We start from the raw sequence: 17,682 nt of genomic DNA, 5'->3' as shown, positions 1-17,682 counted from the left end.
CGAAGCTTACCAGGATAAATGAGAAGTTCATATGGAACGAGAAGTTTGAAGAAATTTTTCGAGAATTGAAGAAGAGATTGATCACGACATTTGTTTTGTCACTTCCAGATGATCAAGGAAATTTTGTAATATATGACGCTTCTCATAAGGGATTGGGTTGTGTTTTGATGCAACATGATTAAGTTATTACATATGCGTCTAGACAACTGAAACCTCATGAGCAGAAGTATCCTACTCATGACTTGGAACTAGCGGCAATAGTATTCGCTTTGAAGATTTGAAGACATTATCTATATGGAAAAAAATGTGAGATCTATATGGATCATAAGAGTTTGAAGTACATATTCACGCAAAAGGAACTTAATATGAGACAACGAAGATGGTTGAAGTTAATCAAGGACTATGATTGCACGATTAACTATCACCCAGGAAAAGAAAATATGGTGGCAGACGCGTTAAGCAGAAAGGAAAGATTTAATGTGTTAACAGTACCTGAAGAGTTATTTAAGGAATTTCAGAATTTGGAATTGGAAGTCAGAATTTGCAAACCTGATGAAGCAAGATGTATAGTATGACTTTTTAGCCATAATTGTTAGAGAAGATAAAGAAATGTCAAGAGGAAATAATGGATCAAGATATTAATCGATTGGTAGGAGAAGAGTTATGCACTCAAAAAGGATGATCGAGGTATCCTCAGATTTTCTTCCAGAATTTGGATTCCACCAGTAGCAGAGTTGAAAAATGAAATTCTACAGGAAGCTTATAAATCAAGGTATTCCATCCATCCAGGAAGCACCAAGATGTATAGAGATTTAAAGAAAAATTATTGGTGGACAAATATGAAAAGAGAATTGTGGAATGGGTTAGCAAATGTTACACGTGTCAAAGAGTTAAGGCGGAGCACCAGAAACCAAGTGGATTATTACACCCGTTAGAGTTTCCAGAATGGAAGTGGGAGCACATTGCTATGGATTTTATAGTTGGATTACCAAGGACGAAAGCAAACCACGATGCCATTTGGGTTATAGTGGACAGACTAACTAAATCAGCTCATTTCTTGCCCATTATTGAAAGATTTTCACTGGACAAATTGGTTCACATGTATTTGAAGGAAATAGTAGTCCGTCATGAAGTCCCTGTGTCTATTGTATCTGATCGAGATCCACGATTCAATTCAAGATTTTGGAGAAGTATATAATTATATCAATGGATAGATCGTGTCAAGGGGATTCGAAGGTGGTGTCCGTTTTAACGGGAGAAGTCGGAGTCGACTTTGCCGGAAAAGAGAGAGGAAATCGGCGGGAGAAATTCCAGCCATTTGGCTGTGAACTTGGTGATTTCGATTTAATAAATTGCTTGCTGCAGTGACATAGAGTTGATCTGCTCGTTTTTACGCCGTTTTGGGCAGGTTGAGTGTCACCGGGAAGCTTCGGGCCGGCGGCCATGGCTTCGTCGGTAACTGCCGGAAAAGAAAGGGGGAAGAAGGTGGTGAAATTAGACTTGACCCCCCAGGTTTTCAGCATTTTAAAGATTTAACCCCGAACTTTTCAAATTTACAAATCAAACCCTGCTGTTTAAATTATTTTTAAAAATGATATTTTTATTTTTTTTAAAATCTGAATAATGATTCTTTAATTATTTTAAATTAAGAAAATGGTTTTTAATTATTTATTTATTTAAAAATAAATCTAATTTATTTTATTAATTAATTTTAATTAGTTTTTAATTATTTTAATTATCGATTTATTTAATGTTAAATGATTAATTAATTAATTAATAATTGATTTTAATTGATTTAATAATTAGATTTAATTATTTATTTGATTTAAAAATTCTAAAAAATAGTTACGAGCGTTAAAATATTATTTAAATTATTTTCAAAACTCGATAATTATTATTAAATCATTTTAAAGTCAGATTCGGGTGTTCGAACCCTGTTATTAATTTTAAAATGATTCAGAGATTTGTTTTAATTCCGAAAAATATTCAAAAATTTGTATTAAATACCTGGAAATCATTTTAACCCCAAATCTTCTTTGAAAATTCTTTTGATTAAATATCTTACACGCTATGTGCTAGATGTGATAAGATTGATGGTAATATGCCTGTATGTGCATTGTTTGACGATTTTATTTGTAACTTATAATCCGTAAGTCGGATTTGGGTGAACGAAGGGTAGATAGAAGTTTGTAACGAATATAATGAGATGATAAGTAGTATTAATAAATACGTGTGATGTCTAATAGAGGAAGCGAGATGTAAAAAGGGAAATCAAGTGGTCAGTGATTGGGAACCAAGTAATGAGTGCAAGTAAAGTGAAAGCGGACTGAGATAAGGCAAGTATTTTCGAACTTTCTTCATATATGTTGTTAAATATTACGAATAGTTCTTGTTTTATATTGCAAGTACTTTGAAGTACTTAACCCTAAACCCTGATTCTTATTGATCTTGAGCCGTAAGCTTTATTATTTGTAAACCATTGATTGTTGAATTCCCAAATACGAACCACACATATACGATACTACTCCACAAATACATATATACCACATACAAATCCTTGATATGAAATTGCTTAATATACGAACCTTTATAACTTGTATAACAGAAGACCAATCCTTGTAACCACTAAACCTTTGGTCTTCTACTTTCTGATTCTTTCCCTGGCTGGAAGCCAATCTATACTTACCTTATTATACTTTCATGATATTACGAATCACCCTATGTTTCGAGATAAATGTTGTTCATGATTCAACTTATTGATTTATATTGTTTATCATGTTGATATTATAGAATTGGATTATTTTTAAATATGGACCAGATTCGTGGTCGGACCAGATTCGTGGTCATAATAGGATAATGTGTGCCTTGGATCCAGTATATAGAGCAAAGCTGAGAGCCTTGCTCGGGGTTAGTGCGTGACTGTACAACAGCCTAACCTTGGTTTTTAAAATAAAAGTGAATATCCAATTCTAATCATTGCTTATTAAGGAATTTAATATCCTATATCATTTCAGTTGATCATTGTTTAATCTCAGTATTGTCATATGACTTGCTTAGCTAGTTAGCTCACTCTTGCAAATTTGTTTATGTTTTCTTCTAGTTAAAAAGGAAACTGGTGGTAGCGAGATTCCCGAGACAAGTGTGCGAGCTAGGTTTCCAGGTTCAATGGAATAAGCTAATGGAAGATGTTTGGCTTAGTTTATGTTGAAAGTTGTAAGACTGTTTTAATTTCTATTATAAGATAAATAAATTGAGATTTGGTACATTGTAGTATAAATAAGGTTGTGGCTTGTGGGCATACTTTAAAACTGTTGCGATCCGTGGTTATGGTAAGTAGGGTCATTGCATATATTATTATATTATAAACAGGTATATATATGGTGTGTGTGTGTGTGTGTTGTGGACCACAAACTTCTGACCTGGGTTTGGAGGGCGCCATACAAATGCTTAGCAAGGTATATAATAAGGCAGAATTTAACAATATAGCAATTCATAATTCGAAGTTGGGGTGGATGGCATCATTATTCAAGTCAAATTATTTTAAACCAAATCATTGCTCAAAAATCATTTTATGACGCTACGGATTACTGCCGGTGATCATCCGTGAAGTAATCCCGAACCTCGCCGGGTTCTAATAAATTTTAATTGGGATCGCTAGGCAACTTTTAAGCCTAATTTTATAAATATGAAAGGGACTTATGTCTTAGTCCAATTCACTAATCTTACAAAACATTTCTTTTGTTTTGAAAATCTCTTTTAAGCAATTTTCATTTATAAAACTAATGCCAGATGGAAATTCCAAAGATTCCAAGTAAAGATATCAATTTATTCCATTATCAAGGAAAACTATTTCTGTTAGATCCCGAATTATCGTAGAAGGGGGGTTGAATATGATAATCACTAAATTAAAAATTCTTTCGAATCTTTAGCGGATAAAATATTTAGTGCTCGGTTAATGTTTCGTGTTCTTGAGAGGAATAGTGTTTGGAACGATAAAAACGAGGAACACAAAATATTCGGGGAAATATATATTCGTATATAAATCCTTGGGGGTGTTGCTACACTCCGGTAATAAATTAATCAGCTACAATCTAAGAATAATAAAGTTTCTAGCTACTACAACAAATTTACAAATCAAATCCTATACAATAATCTAGCTTTTATTTGTACTAGGATTTAATTACCGGGTAACGATTATAATGCCCCTAAGAATATACAGAATTGAATCGGGCATTATAACATACTCCGGTGAGAAGTTAAACGGATATTCAAGTAGCTTGAACTCCTCTGTAAATCTCCGCTTCTTTTTTTATCAGCTCTCTTTTTGTTGGAGAAGAAGATAAACAGTACTCTCCAGATCTGCTGCAAAGTGTAGACTTTATACACAATAAAATTGTGTGGCTGAGAATGAGTACTCTGTGTGGCGACCAAACCTTCTGTGGCGACAAAGGGGGGGCTCTGTGGCGACCTCTGCTTTACTAGTTCATTACAAAAATACAAGTAACCTTCACTTGTGTTGCGACCAGGTGGTGTATAATACTAAAAACAAAAACTAACAATCCTGTTAGTTGAACTTAACAACCACATGTACAATCATGTACATGTTTTGTTTTGTTCTTTTATTATTTTTTTTCTTTTGTTTTCTATTTCTTTTTCTTTTTGTTTTCCTTTTCTTTTCTTTCTCTTTTTCTATTTTCTTTTTCTATTTTTCTATTTCTTTTCTTTTTCTCTTTTCTTTTTTTTTTGTTTCTTTTCTTTTTAAGTTTAAATTGTAATTAAATTAATTTATAAAATAAACTTAAATATAACTTATATAAATAAACTAATTTAGATTTATAAAATAAACTTATTTAAAGTTTATAAGATAAATCATTTTAAGTTTATTACATAAATTATATTAAAGTCCATTAAATAATTTATTTAATTTAACAATTAAACTTTGAGCTTCGCCAGTCCCCTGTGTTGTTGAGCTGTATACCCTGCGCACCTCTTCTCGTACTTTAACATATAAACGTTCGATCCAAGTACGTTCCTCAACTTAACAATCCTTCTATAAATAATACCCAGATTCCTTTCACGAGCTGTTGACGCCTAGTGCAACTGGTCTGGTTCACAGGCGACTAACCCCGATTCAGGTCTTCGTATTATAGCCTTGATTACATTGTTAAGCTTGCCTTAACTTTATTGCTTCGAACACTGACTGTCAATAAACAACTGTACTTTCACTGGAATCTTTTCTGGTACTTTAGACAACGTCTTCATTAACCTCTGTCTATACTGAATTCTTCAGATTCCTATGCTTCAAACACTGTCTATCTTCAATCAATGTCAATACACTGAAATCTTCCAGTAGCACTTGTATACTGAATCTTCAACCTTTCTGAAACCCTGAAAGTCTTTAACCTTTGTTCTTCACTGAGGCATGATCATATTAATGAACTTCTTTCAGTGACCTGTAGACAGACTTCAGGCTTTCTTATAATCTTCTGATTATTTGTATTTGCCTTGTCTTCATTCTTCCTGATTTCTTGTGTAGACGTAGTATTATTAACCTGTCCTGTTCTGGTGTTGTTATCGTGTTGAGTTATCACGTAACTGTTCATACAGCTACGCAGTCTCACCAACAATCTCCCCCTATTTAATTGTTAAACTTAACAAACAAATTAAATAGAGACGATAACTCAACTAACAACTGGAAAAAGTAATGTACCAGGACTTGTAAATAATGCTACTGGTTTTCTAGATCAAATACTGCATTTCCAGATTTCTTGAGTTTCTGAAATGAAAGATGTTTATTCCTCTAGCACTGAACTGATCTTCAAGTAGTTTCATTTTCATTTCCTTGGTTCTTCAAATCTCTGCCAGATAATACTTCTCAGTCTTGAAGTAATCATCAGCAGTTTCTTTTGTACAACCACATTTCCTGTTGAGAAGCGCATATCTCTCTTGCTTCTCCCCCTATGAGAATCAACTGCTTAAAGGAGATCACCTTCGGCTACCACCTCTCCCGTACAATAGGATCCGCATATAAGAACTGATGGTACTCCCCTTTTGGAAAATAGCTTCTCCCCTTACGAAGAATAGTGATGAACCAAACCACTTCTTTTGATCACTAGGAAATCACCTTTGTATTTACCACCTCTCCCGTACAATAGGATCTGTAGTTACAAACAATAATGGTGTGGTGTAGTGTATATGTGCTTTACCTTTTTCCTGGTGTAGTGTACATGTGCTTTACCTTTTTCCTTCTTCCTTCTATTTCTCCCCCTTAGTTGAGGAATCCTCCAAACTATTATATAAGCTTTTATCTCCCCCTTAGAAAAGGAATGTATGTTGTTTTCTGAAGGAGTTCTTATAACGACTCGTGTATGTTTGAATTATTTAAATATGTGATTATGGAATTTATTAAATAAATAAAATATGTATTGGTATTGACCACTATGTGTTGTTTGATTATTATCTAGGTGTAATTTATGTAGTACCGGGTTGTCCGCAGGATTAATTATGGAGTCATATTGAATTATTCCTAATTTCAAAAAAATGGATTTAGTGCAAATTTATTTGCATAAATATTTAGAATTTATTTAAAATTGTTTTTATGATTTTATAATTACCTTGATTATTTTCAGGATTTTATAAAATTGAGAAATCAATATTTCATTAATTATTTATTTTTAAATGATTTTCTGAGTGTGTTTAATGGTAAAATTCATATTTAATTATGGAAATCTTCAAAAATCATGAAACTTATATTTTATTAAGTTCATATTATTTTGAGAATTTTAAAATTATTTTGGGAATTTTCGAAGTTAGTTTCACCCGCGCGTCGATTCGTTTAAGTGCTAAAGCGGGTATCAATTGCGTTTCAAAAATTGCTTTAAAATTTCAAAATTTACGTTTTTATTTACTTCAGGATATTTGTAATATTTTAAAACTATTTTTGGAATTTTATGGGTTTCATTGAATTGCGCATTAATGCGTTAAATCGGGAAAGGCGGATCAGAATGGGGCAACAAGAGGATTATACCAATAAGGTTTGCTACGTGTTTATTTCTTACAACTTTCCCGGACACGTATAACTAGCAGAATATGTTAAAAAAATAATAATATAAGTAAATATCGGATACAACCCCATTTGTTCCCTGTATCTCTCTCGGCTCAATCTCTCTCTCGATTCCTCCTACATCTCACCTCTCCCTATTCCCGTTCCTTCCCTGTTACTTCGTTCTTGTTTCACCCCTGGTTTCCTTGTGGCCGCAATTCTGATTCCGATAAGTTCGGCCCATTTCTTTTCCGGCCATATCTCCGTTTTCTGTCCGATTGGTTACCTGAAGCACCTATATACACGCATATATGTGTGTATACATGCCTGAGCAGTAAGAGATTACTATTCTGGTGGCCTGAGCTTTCGTTCCTCCAGGTTACCGTCGGCCTTTCCGGCAAGGCAGCCTATATTTTGGATGCGCGTGGTTAACACGCGTGTATAGCGTGTGTAGGTTGTGAAGAGATGTGTTTATGTTGTATTTGCAGCCTGATGTATTATTTTGATTATTTCTGAATTGTTAATTCTTATTTTTGCAAGAATTATTGATTACAATTCATGAAATAAATTAATTTTGTACGGAAAATTAGATTTAATCGGTGAAAGTTCGCGTTGGAAACTCGATTTGTATGGGTACCCGTGAATTTTACCACCGTCGGCGATGAGCCTCGGCGAGCCAACGGTGGACTGTGATGTTTATTCTGAGCCCTAATATTTTTTAATAAATAAAAGTCGTGTTGTGTTTTTATTCTGGATCGAAATAGTTAATTAGTAAATATTGAATCGTGATGATTGAGTTGGTTGTGATTACTAAATTGTATCGGTGATTGGAAATTTGCGAGTTGTGATTGGTTATCGTGGTTTAAATTGGATTGTTGTTGTTGAATTGACGTCGATTGATATTTTGATGGGTAGTCCGATAAACAAAGGAGACGCTGCCCGATTTCCGGAAAACTGAATTACGTAAATATGGGAACGTATCCGATGAATATCGGGACGTCGAGAGACTATATATACATATATATGTGTGTGTGTTTTATACGAACTTGGTTGTACGATGTGATGAAATATTTTACCAAATCGATAACCCTAATTTCGTAAAATAAAGAGTATATGTATTTTCCGAAAATGAACACCGAACCGATTTTCGAAATTGTGAACCCTACTTGTTGCGTGTGTTATTATAATATACAAAATTACGAGTCGGGTTTGAATATCGTTGGGAAAAATTGGTATCGAGGATATGTCAAGCATACCTAGACGTTTAACGTGAGGTATTTCGACCCTGTAGGTTATAGTCGGGAACCTGGAAGTGGACGATGGACTAAAGACAACGTAGTGGTCAGTCGATGAGCTCAATAGAGTTTCAACAGAAAACCTGAGTGTCGAAGTCGAATCTAATGTGGTCTAGTGGTTGGACGTTAAAGCCTGAGCGGCAGAGTCGGCTCAGAGTTGGTCAGTAACAGTTGTAAAGCCCTGTGAGGCAAGTACTTCCGAACTTTTCTTCAAGATATATCGTAATTATTTTTGAACTGTTTCATAAAATGTCGCTCTTATTCAAAATAACTCTTGTTTATATTGTAAGTGCTTTAAACTATTTACCCTTGAACCCTGATTTGTCTTGATCTTGAGTCGTAAGCCTTGTTCTTTGTAAACCATCCTTTGTTGGTCCTCGGATACCAAATCACACAAATATGATACCACTCCCCAAATGTATAACTACCAAACACCAAACACTGGAGCAAAAATTGTTTGAAAACACAGAAACTTTTATACTCCAACCATTCTTTATAACATCAAAGAACTGTACCTTGAAAAATCAGTATCCGTCCAATACCTGATCATTTTACAGACTAAAAACCGTTTCTTATACATACATTGATATACCCTTGAGATATCCATGAGTTACTTTACGTTTTTATTCAAGTGTTTAACCATCATTGATTATGATCTTGTTTATCGAATTATATTGTTTATCATATTGAATTGCTTTAGAATTGGATAGTTTTTATATATATATGGATCAGATTCGTGGTCAGACCATATCTATGGTCAATTTAGGCCAATGTGTGCCTTGGATCCAGTAGTTAGAGCAGTGTTGTGTGCTTTGCTCGGGGTTAGTGCGTGACTGATCAGCAGCCTAACCTTGGTTTTAAAAACTTAAAATGAATGTCCAATTCTAATGATTGTTTAGCAATAAACTTGATTCCTCTGAATCATCTCGTTTGATCATTGATTAATCCTAATTATTATCATTGTGACTTGCTGAGCTAGTTAGCTCATTCTTGCGAATCTTTTTATGTATTCTACAGTTAAGAAGGATACGGTTGATAGCGAGGTTTCCCAATTCAATGTATGAGCTAGGATTCCATATTGAGGTGGATCAAGCTAGCAGGAGCTTATTGCGGTAGTGAGATAGTAAGATTGTAAGAATCATTATATTATTAGTTGTAAGTTAAATTAGTCGGGATTTGGTACGATGTAATAAAAATTAAGGTTGTGGCTTGTTTTCATAATTTAACCTGTTGCGATCCGTGGTTAGGTAAAGAAGGGTCATTGCAAATAATATCTTATATACATGTTTATATGTTGTGTTTGTGTTGTGGACCCCAAACTACTGACCCAGGTTTAGAGGGCGTCACAGTTCTCATATGTTACTTGGTTGGAAAAGAAATAACAAGTCATAATCTGATCAACCATGTCCCTTTAAATGCTGCAAGAATGACTTCACTGTTGATCATCCTGTTAACCAATCTTCCCAACTCCTTATACCTCCCAAATGTGAGATCACCAAGTGTTACCAATTGTGAGCTCCGAAAGGTCCCAGAGTATTCTAATCTAATCTGTAAATGTTAGTTCCCTAAGAGTTAGGTTCCAATCATAAACAGATTCGAGACCCGAAGTATCAAGAACCATGTTTAGGGATAGGGAATGGGATATGGTTTTTCTCTTTCTTCCTCACCGTGAGTGTGTGATTCTGTTTTGTGTACCTCACAAGTGTTTCACTCTTCTCTCCACTCATGTTTACACTCATTCTCACAAGTGTATCACTCCTCTCATAGCTCCAAAATCCAGTTGTACCTGCAAGGGAAATCACCTTAGCCATCCTTAAGGAGGTCACAGGTGGTGCAATGGGAGTTCACAAATCCCCATCCTTGTTAGACTCATCAGATGAATCTGAGTCATAATCTACAAGTTGCTAGTTTCCCTTTTAGGGTTCCAGATTTGAACTCTGGGAAGGTAGACAATGATCCAAAGAATTTAGCGTAAAAATTAAAGTTTCCTTCTAATGTCTGTGAAGACATTTCCTTGTGACTCATCAGGTAATCATCATTGTCAACAAGTTTTCGATCTGCACCTATGTCAGATCCACTATCCGCAGATGCATCCAGGTTTATTAGTCCCGGGGAGGTAGATACTGACCACTGACATATGGCTATTGGATCAATATCCTCTCCTAACACCTGTAAAGGCAATTAGTCCATTAAAGAACCTTGAACAATCGAATCTGACCTTAAAATGGTCGAAACTCTTGTTTCAGTTAACTCATCCTTTGTGTATGTAACCTTTTCTTGTGCATCAAGGATTGTTTATGTTTGAGGTGGTGACACTACATCGGATACCCTGGCCGACAGGCGAATTTCAATAGACGCACCTTGTTGAGAGGATGAATCTAGTAACTGTTTTGTGCCTTTTCAGCCATTACATCTTTTTGAGAAGATGTATGGGGGCTAGCAGTTGTCTCAGTTTTGATTTATTTCAACTTTGTAGGAGACAGAGCTGCTGGGTTGACTTCAGAACCTTCCTTATATGGTGCACTAAGGCACTTTCTCCCTCGCGCTCATTCATACTTCATTTTAGTGGTAAGAGAGTGTTGGTTGGTTCTGTTTCTATGTTTGTCTTTATAGTCTGGGATAGAAGTTGTGGGTTTTCAACCTCATGACTATCAATGAAAGAATGCCATTAGAGGCTGAATCTGCATCACAAAGTATATGGCAATATAGAGATAAAATGCACTTAAGATCTATAATGAATGAAAATTATGCATTTAATCTTTTGAGAGAAATGATGTACAATAATGATTTCAAAAGATTTTAATAAAATAAGCAATCACCAATGTAGAAAGAAGTTTGATTTTTCTCTTAAAACTGTTCGAGTGCACAAGTCTGTTTTTATGCCTAAAAAGATAAGTGATTTGATAAAACACAGACTGATGACCTAGCAGTATTAAGAAGAGAAAGAAAGATTTTGTCTTTCAATATGAATGAGTTTTTGAAAAAGCATTGATCACTTGGGGTAAAGTCTAAGCAATTCTCATTCATGTCAAAAGCTCCATAATCTATCTTTATAAGATTATAATCAACAAAATTGTTTATTGATAAATAATCTTAATAAGACTGACTATGCTGCTAATTTCAAATTATAGTGAATCTGTTAGATATAGCAACTCATATAAATTCACTAGAACTTAAAATCTCACAATTATCTGCAACAAAATATTAACAATATATCATTGTCTGATACTTGTCAAGTACTTTAGATACCAATAATAATGTTGCATCCTATTTTAAATATTAAAATAAGATATCAATGAATTAAATATCAATTATCTATCAAAAAGATATCAGCATTCAATTTCATATATCGTACAATTGTTAACTTCTAACAACTGTAATATCTCAAACAATATTGGTTCGATAAATAAAGCAACATTAACCAACATTGACTTGTTTGCAATCTTAGAAAAATATTCTAAGTTCCATATACTTTGATCCATTGAGTATTGCATCTATTATCAAAGTGTTTAGGAATTTGCAAATAAGTATAAAAATTATTTTAGGTGAACAACATATGGTTACTTTTAATAAAGCAAAATCTTCATTGACCATAGTTGTACTTCAAGAGATATTTTTACACTTTTTATATTAGTATAAGTGACTGAGGATAAACATTGATTACTTAGAGGAGTTCTAACTAATGTCACAAATACTAATACTTCACAATTAGTTCATAGTTAAACTCTTAACTAAATATCATTAACTGATATAAGTCAAGAATTTACATACAACTAATCATGCTACAATCATATTCTGATTTCAGTGAATTCTTGAGATATAAGCATTGCTAAATTCACTAAAACCAAAATCTCATAATTAACTTATAACACATAAGTTACGATCAATATACTAGATATCAATTGTTGACAGATTTAGTTACAATCAATCATGTTGCTTATTTATTTTAAGTTAGTTTGAATTATGGAGCAAATAAAATCATTGAATTGCTTCTATTTCCATAATCCAAACTACCTAAAATAAATAATAGGTAAATAAATACCAAATATCTATGAGTCAGATACTAGCACTTAAATATTTCCATAATTATCATTGAATAATCACCAATAGGATATATGACTTATATACATGACAATCACTCTCTAGATAATTAGTAATTTTAGAAATACTTTATAAGCATATAAAATATTGAGAGTTTTATACACATAACTTAGAAAATACTTCAACTTTCAATATCAGTGATTTTAGAAATAAGCATTGATTACTTAGAACAAAAATTCTAAATAATATCACTAATACTAAAAGTATCACAATTATTCGTACATGATACAAATAACTATGCTGCATATTATTTTAATATAATTTAAATTATGAGACTGATATAGAATGGAATTGTCTCCAGTCATAATTTAAATCAATTAAAATAGTATTCAAACTTAATGCTATAATACTTAACTACCACAAATGTATATGACATTGTAATCATGATAATCAAGATAGCAGCACTAAGTACGAGTTACTGGATTACTGATAAATTCACAAGTCCTTTAAATATTGAAGATTTAATACTTGTGAACTTATATTAAGAATTCCTTATAGATGGGATTTCCAACTAATATGCAATGAATGATATCCCACACTTATAAACCAGTCTTGAAAAATTAACTTTAACAAGTGATTTAGTAAATGTTTCTGCAAGTAATTCTTTGACCAAAAGACATGCTCTCGAAATAAATGATACCTGGTGTGAAGGTGCCTTGTCATAGAGTGTTCACAGAGTTGTTGGATTTGAGATTGTTTCTTATCATAACAAGAAATCAATCTTCGTCCATGAAGTTGACAGCTTCTTGAGATGCTTCTCCTGTCTCTTAAGTTGACAGCTTCAGAGATGCTTCTCCTATCTTTCTTACAACCTGCATGATCTGTTTCTATATAGCCAAACATGTTAAGCATAATATCTTGAGGGTACTTTACTCCAAGAGTTGGTAGTCCCTTAAGATATCTAATAATCTTGTTAATAGCTATAAGATTGGATTCTCTAGGATCCACTTGGAACCTTGCACATTGGCATCTTGAGAACATTACATGTTGTCTATTAGCATTTGAGTAAAAGAGTGAGCTCGTCATACCTCTATAGCTTGTCATTATACCTGAGTTGCACTGATCAAGCTTTAATGGTTTCTGTTGGTAAGTAGACTTGGCATGTTCAGAATCTTCTAAATTTTACATCTTCAGAAGATCCTTATACTTACTTGTATTTCCATCATCCTTTTGGTTTACTCGTGCTCCTAAAAGAATTGTTCTTTTGGCTTGCTTGAGCTCCTAAAAGAATTATTCTAATGGCTTGCTTGAAGTAATTCAAAAAAGAATTGTAACCTTTCCAACATGCTCCTCCATACCTACTCTGCAATTACTTAGCAAATAATCTTGCACAAGTTTTGTTAGTAGGCCAACATATAACATTATCATTATATCAGAGCACATATATAACATTATGTTTGTGCCTAGTGATAAGAGAGTTATTAATATGACGACTCTACTAGTTCATATTAGACTGTAACTTCAGTTAGAGTGTCATACCATGTCCTTAACGATTGCTTGAGTAGTATACCAGTTCATACCAACCTGAAGTGAGATTGTGAAGAAGAGATATACATAGTTCAATTGATCTACTACTGCAAAGTCCATGAACTGTTGTGCATTGACTTCCTCTTTTGACTCACCAACCAGAATTGCACTTGTACACATCTACTAGAGTCCAATTCCAAGTGTAATGTGCATTAGGTACCTGATATGTCATAATATCCTCAAGTCTCGTCACTGGTGCTATCTGTTAGATACCGCTTCCTGATAATAAACTAGCATCCAGTTTGGCCTTATCCCTCATAACAATGCCATTGTCATCCAGTTTGACTTCTGGTTATCCTTGTACCAATTATAGTATTGTCATTTGGTTAGGATACCAGCTTCCCTACAATCTGCTTGCTGATTGATTGAGTTCATCTTGTTTTGCAATCACCCAATCAATCCGGATCTATCAGAGCTTCTATAACTTTCTTAGTTTATTGTACAGATAGAGAACTAGAGAAATAATCATTCACACTCAGTAACCCTGCTAATCATAACTCCACCATCTGGATCACTTCAGAACTAGACTATGGGATTAATATAAATATCAAACCATTTGTCTCAGCATATATGTTCTTGTAGTGTCCTCTATATTCAATGTGGTTTTGTGTCTGACTAGTTGATCCTTCTTTTGCTCCCCCTAAGCTGTTGCTGGGATTTCCTGAAAATCCTTACCCTTGCTGACTGGCTTCATTGAAGTAATGAGTTGTGTTATACACTGCCATTCCACTGCTTGGATAGGAATCATCAATGCCATTAATTTCTCCTTTAATAGCTTGGAGCATGGAGTTGTTGAACTATGCACTTAGACTGTCAATCATCTTCGGTTGATCAACCATAAATTCCCTGTAGGTTGTAGACTCCACTGAGTAGCCATGGAAAATATCCTAACTATAGAAAATTCTCTCCAAACACTTTGAGGTTATCCAGTATTTTCTTCTATTGGCCATTAACTCATTAGTGGTCTTCATGTATACATCCAGATCAAGGCTTGATCTAACTTGTCACAAACTGTATTGACTGCTCCAACCCTTTTGTATTTAGGAAGTCTTGATTAGCTTGATATTTCTCTTGTAGCCTTAATCAAGTTCTGGTTCTTCCTTTGTACCAATCCATTTTGACACGGAGCTCTTAGTGCTGAATATGTCTCTACAGTTGCTTCCAGTTTGATCTCCTGATATGATCAATCACTATCTGTGATGTCTTATCTTGAGAATGCACGAACAACAACTTTGTTTCATAAGAGTAGTCAACTACCATCACTAAGGTATATCTTTACTTTGATGTGATGTTGTCTTTGACTTCCTTTTTTGACATGCCTCACATTTATCATCTTCTGAATTTCAGATGAGGCAGTCCTCTCACTAATCCCTTTTCACAAAAGAGTTCCTTGAGTTTATGTTCAAGGATGAGAGCTTCTAATGCCATAGCTAAACTTTTGTCAGATGAAGCTTTACAGTAGAAACCATTGACTTCACCTTTTCAGAATTTCTAGTTTAGATACGAGCATTTCCTTTCCTTACTCTAAGAAGAGCAAGCTTCTCAATCTTCCTGCTTCAGGTGAGACACTAATTCTTCATTGAATTGACATTTTTGTCCTTTGATGCAGAACTATCTGATAAGAGGATTTGTGCCTTGATTCCAAAGCAAGGAAGTTGCTTCAAATTCCATAATGACATCCCTTTTCTGCATAGCTTGTCCCGTACTGAAAACCTTTGATGTCATCTCGAAAGATTACTGACGGAATAGCTTTTGTTGATCACATTTGATTGTGAGGCTCTTTCTTTGATAATATGCCTTGATTATGAATTATCAAGAATACATATGAATCAATTAACCTGTTATGTCTTGCACTCGCAAATGGATTATGTAATAACCCCAAAAAATTTTCAACTTTTTGTAACCCTTGTGAATAGTGTTTTAGCTGAATGAGAAAACTTTTCGCGCCACACTATGTAGAGGTTCTGTTATGGATATTCTGGGATTTTATTAGTACTCTATGAAGTATATAAGTGTATGTAAATATCGTCAGAATCCAATTCCGAACACTTTGGTTTTTCCCGGAAATCCACAAGGTACGGAGAGAATTGAGTATAAGGTAACAGGATAAAAAGGATTTAAATTTAAGGATTATATTAGAGGATCATAAAAAGGAATATAATGTATTGAGAAAGGTTAAGGGAACCTAAGTAATAAGATCCCGGGTATGATCCTTCAAACGATAAACGAGAACGAAAGTTAAGCGAACCGTATAACAGATCAGCGGTCATTAGGCAAACGATTAGGAAGTTAATCAAAGGGATTAGTGGGAATGATGTCATCCAACCAATAGAAAGAAGACAAGGAAGGAAGGATGACATCATGAGGATGAGGTAAGCATGACATGGGAAGGAAGGAGGTGTGGTTGAATAAGGACCACACAAATTCAAGGGCAAGGTAGTAATTTACTAAATCAAATACAAATCAAGCCAACCAAGCTAGCAAAATCATTTCATCAAAAATCAAAAACAACCAAGGCATTTGTTCTTAGGAGCTCTCGGCTTTTTACATTTTAAAGGCATAGATTTTTCAAAAATCAAGATCCAAGCATCCTAAATTGGTAAGAAAATTCCCTAATCATCTTTATGCTTAGTTATGGCTATATCATGAGTTTAAGCCATTAATTCTTTCTCTAACTTCTTCATTTAATCAAGGAAGAAGACAATGAATAGTGTTTTCAAGTTTTTAACTTGAACTTTTTCTTGTTTTTCTTGAAGATCCAAGCTTTCCTAAGGCTTCTCAAAGCTTCTTAAGGCTTCCTAGCTCCACCCACCACTTCAAGGAAGGTATACCATTTCCAAACCCTAGGTTCATATATATTATAAGGTGATTTTGAGTAGTGGGTTGATATTGTATCTTGTTGTTATGATTTAGAGTTTGAGATTTGGTATGGTAGTGAATGGAATGGTAATTATTGTGGTTTTGATTTAAAAGAACTTAAGAATGATTAAAGTTAAGTTTAAGCATAAGTATGAAAGATTAAATTGAATTGGTTGGGGTGGTTATGATGTGATAAGGATGGAGGATGGTTGTATGGTGGATTTGAGGTTGATTTGGGTTGTTTGTGAATGGGTTAAAATTTGGAAATCACGTAAACATAGCCGTCGTAACGTCCGATTTTCTTTGGACTGTTTTTGTGCATAGCATTAGGACCCAAGAACCCCCTGCTAGATTGTGACCACTGCCATGTTTAGATAGCTCATGTTACGAGCTTCGTTTTGATATGTAGTTCGTTCGATTCCGATTTACGGTTTAGGAGAAACGACCGTTTCAAGTAACGGCATTTCGCGAACGAAACTTTTTCCCTCGCCTTACTTTGGAATGTAGGTTAAAGACCAAAAAGGGTTAATTAATGTGTGAAACATTTATGGTAAGTGTGTTAGGCAGTTGGTAAGACATTCGCGAAAGAATCGTTTTAAAACTCGTAAACGTTAAATTATTAAAAATGGTGGAGCCGAGGGTACCCGAGTGACTTAAGCAAATCGGTGAGCGCAAAACTAGCATTAGAGTCTAAGTTAGTTAAAGCATAGATTTACAAGTGATTTTGGTTTAATTCCAACTTACTTGTTGTTTATAGGTTATCAGACTCGTCCCGAGCCTTTATCACCCCCAAGTCGCTCAGGCAAGTATTCTATCCGTTATACTGTTGTTGTGATGTATACATTTGTATATGCATGA

Source organism: Apium graveolens, chromosome 5, assembly GCF_009905375.1.
Source record: "Apium graveolens cultivar Ventura chromosome 5, ASM990537v1, whole genome shotgun sequence".
Lineage (NCBI taxonomy): Eukaryota > Viridiplantae > Streptophyta > Magnoliopsida > Apiales > Apiaceae > Apium > Apium graveolens.
Note: the sequence above shows the minus strand (reverse complement) of the source record.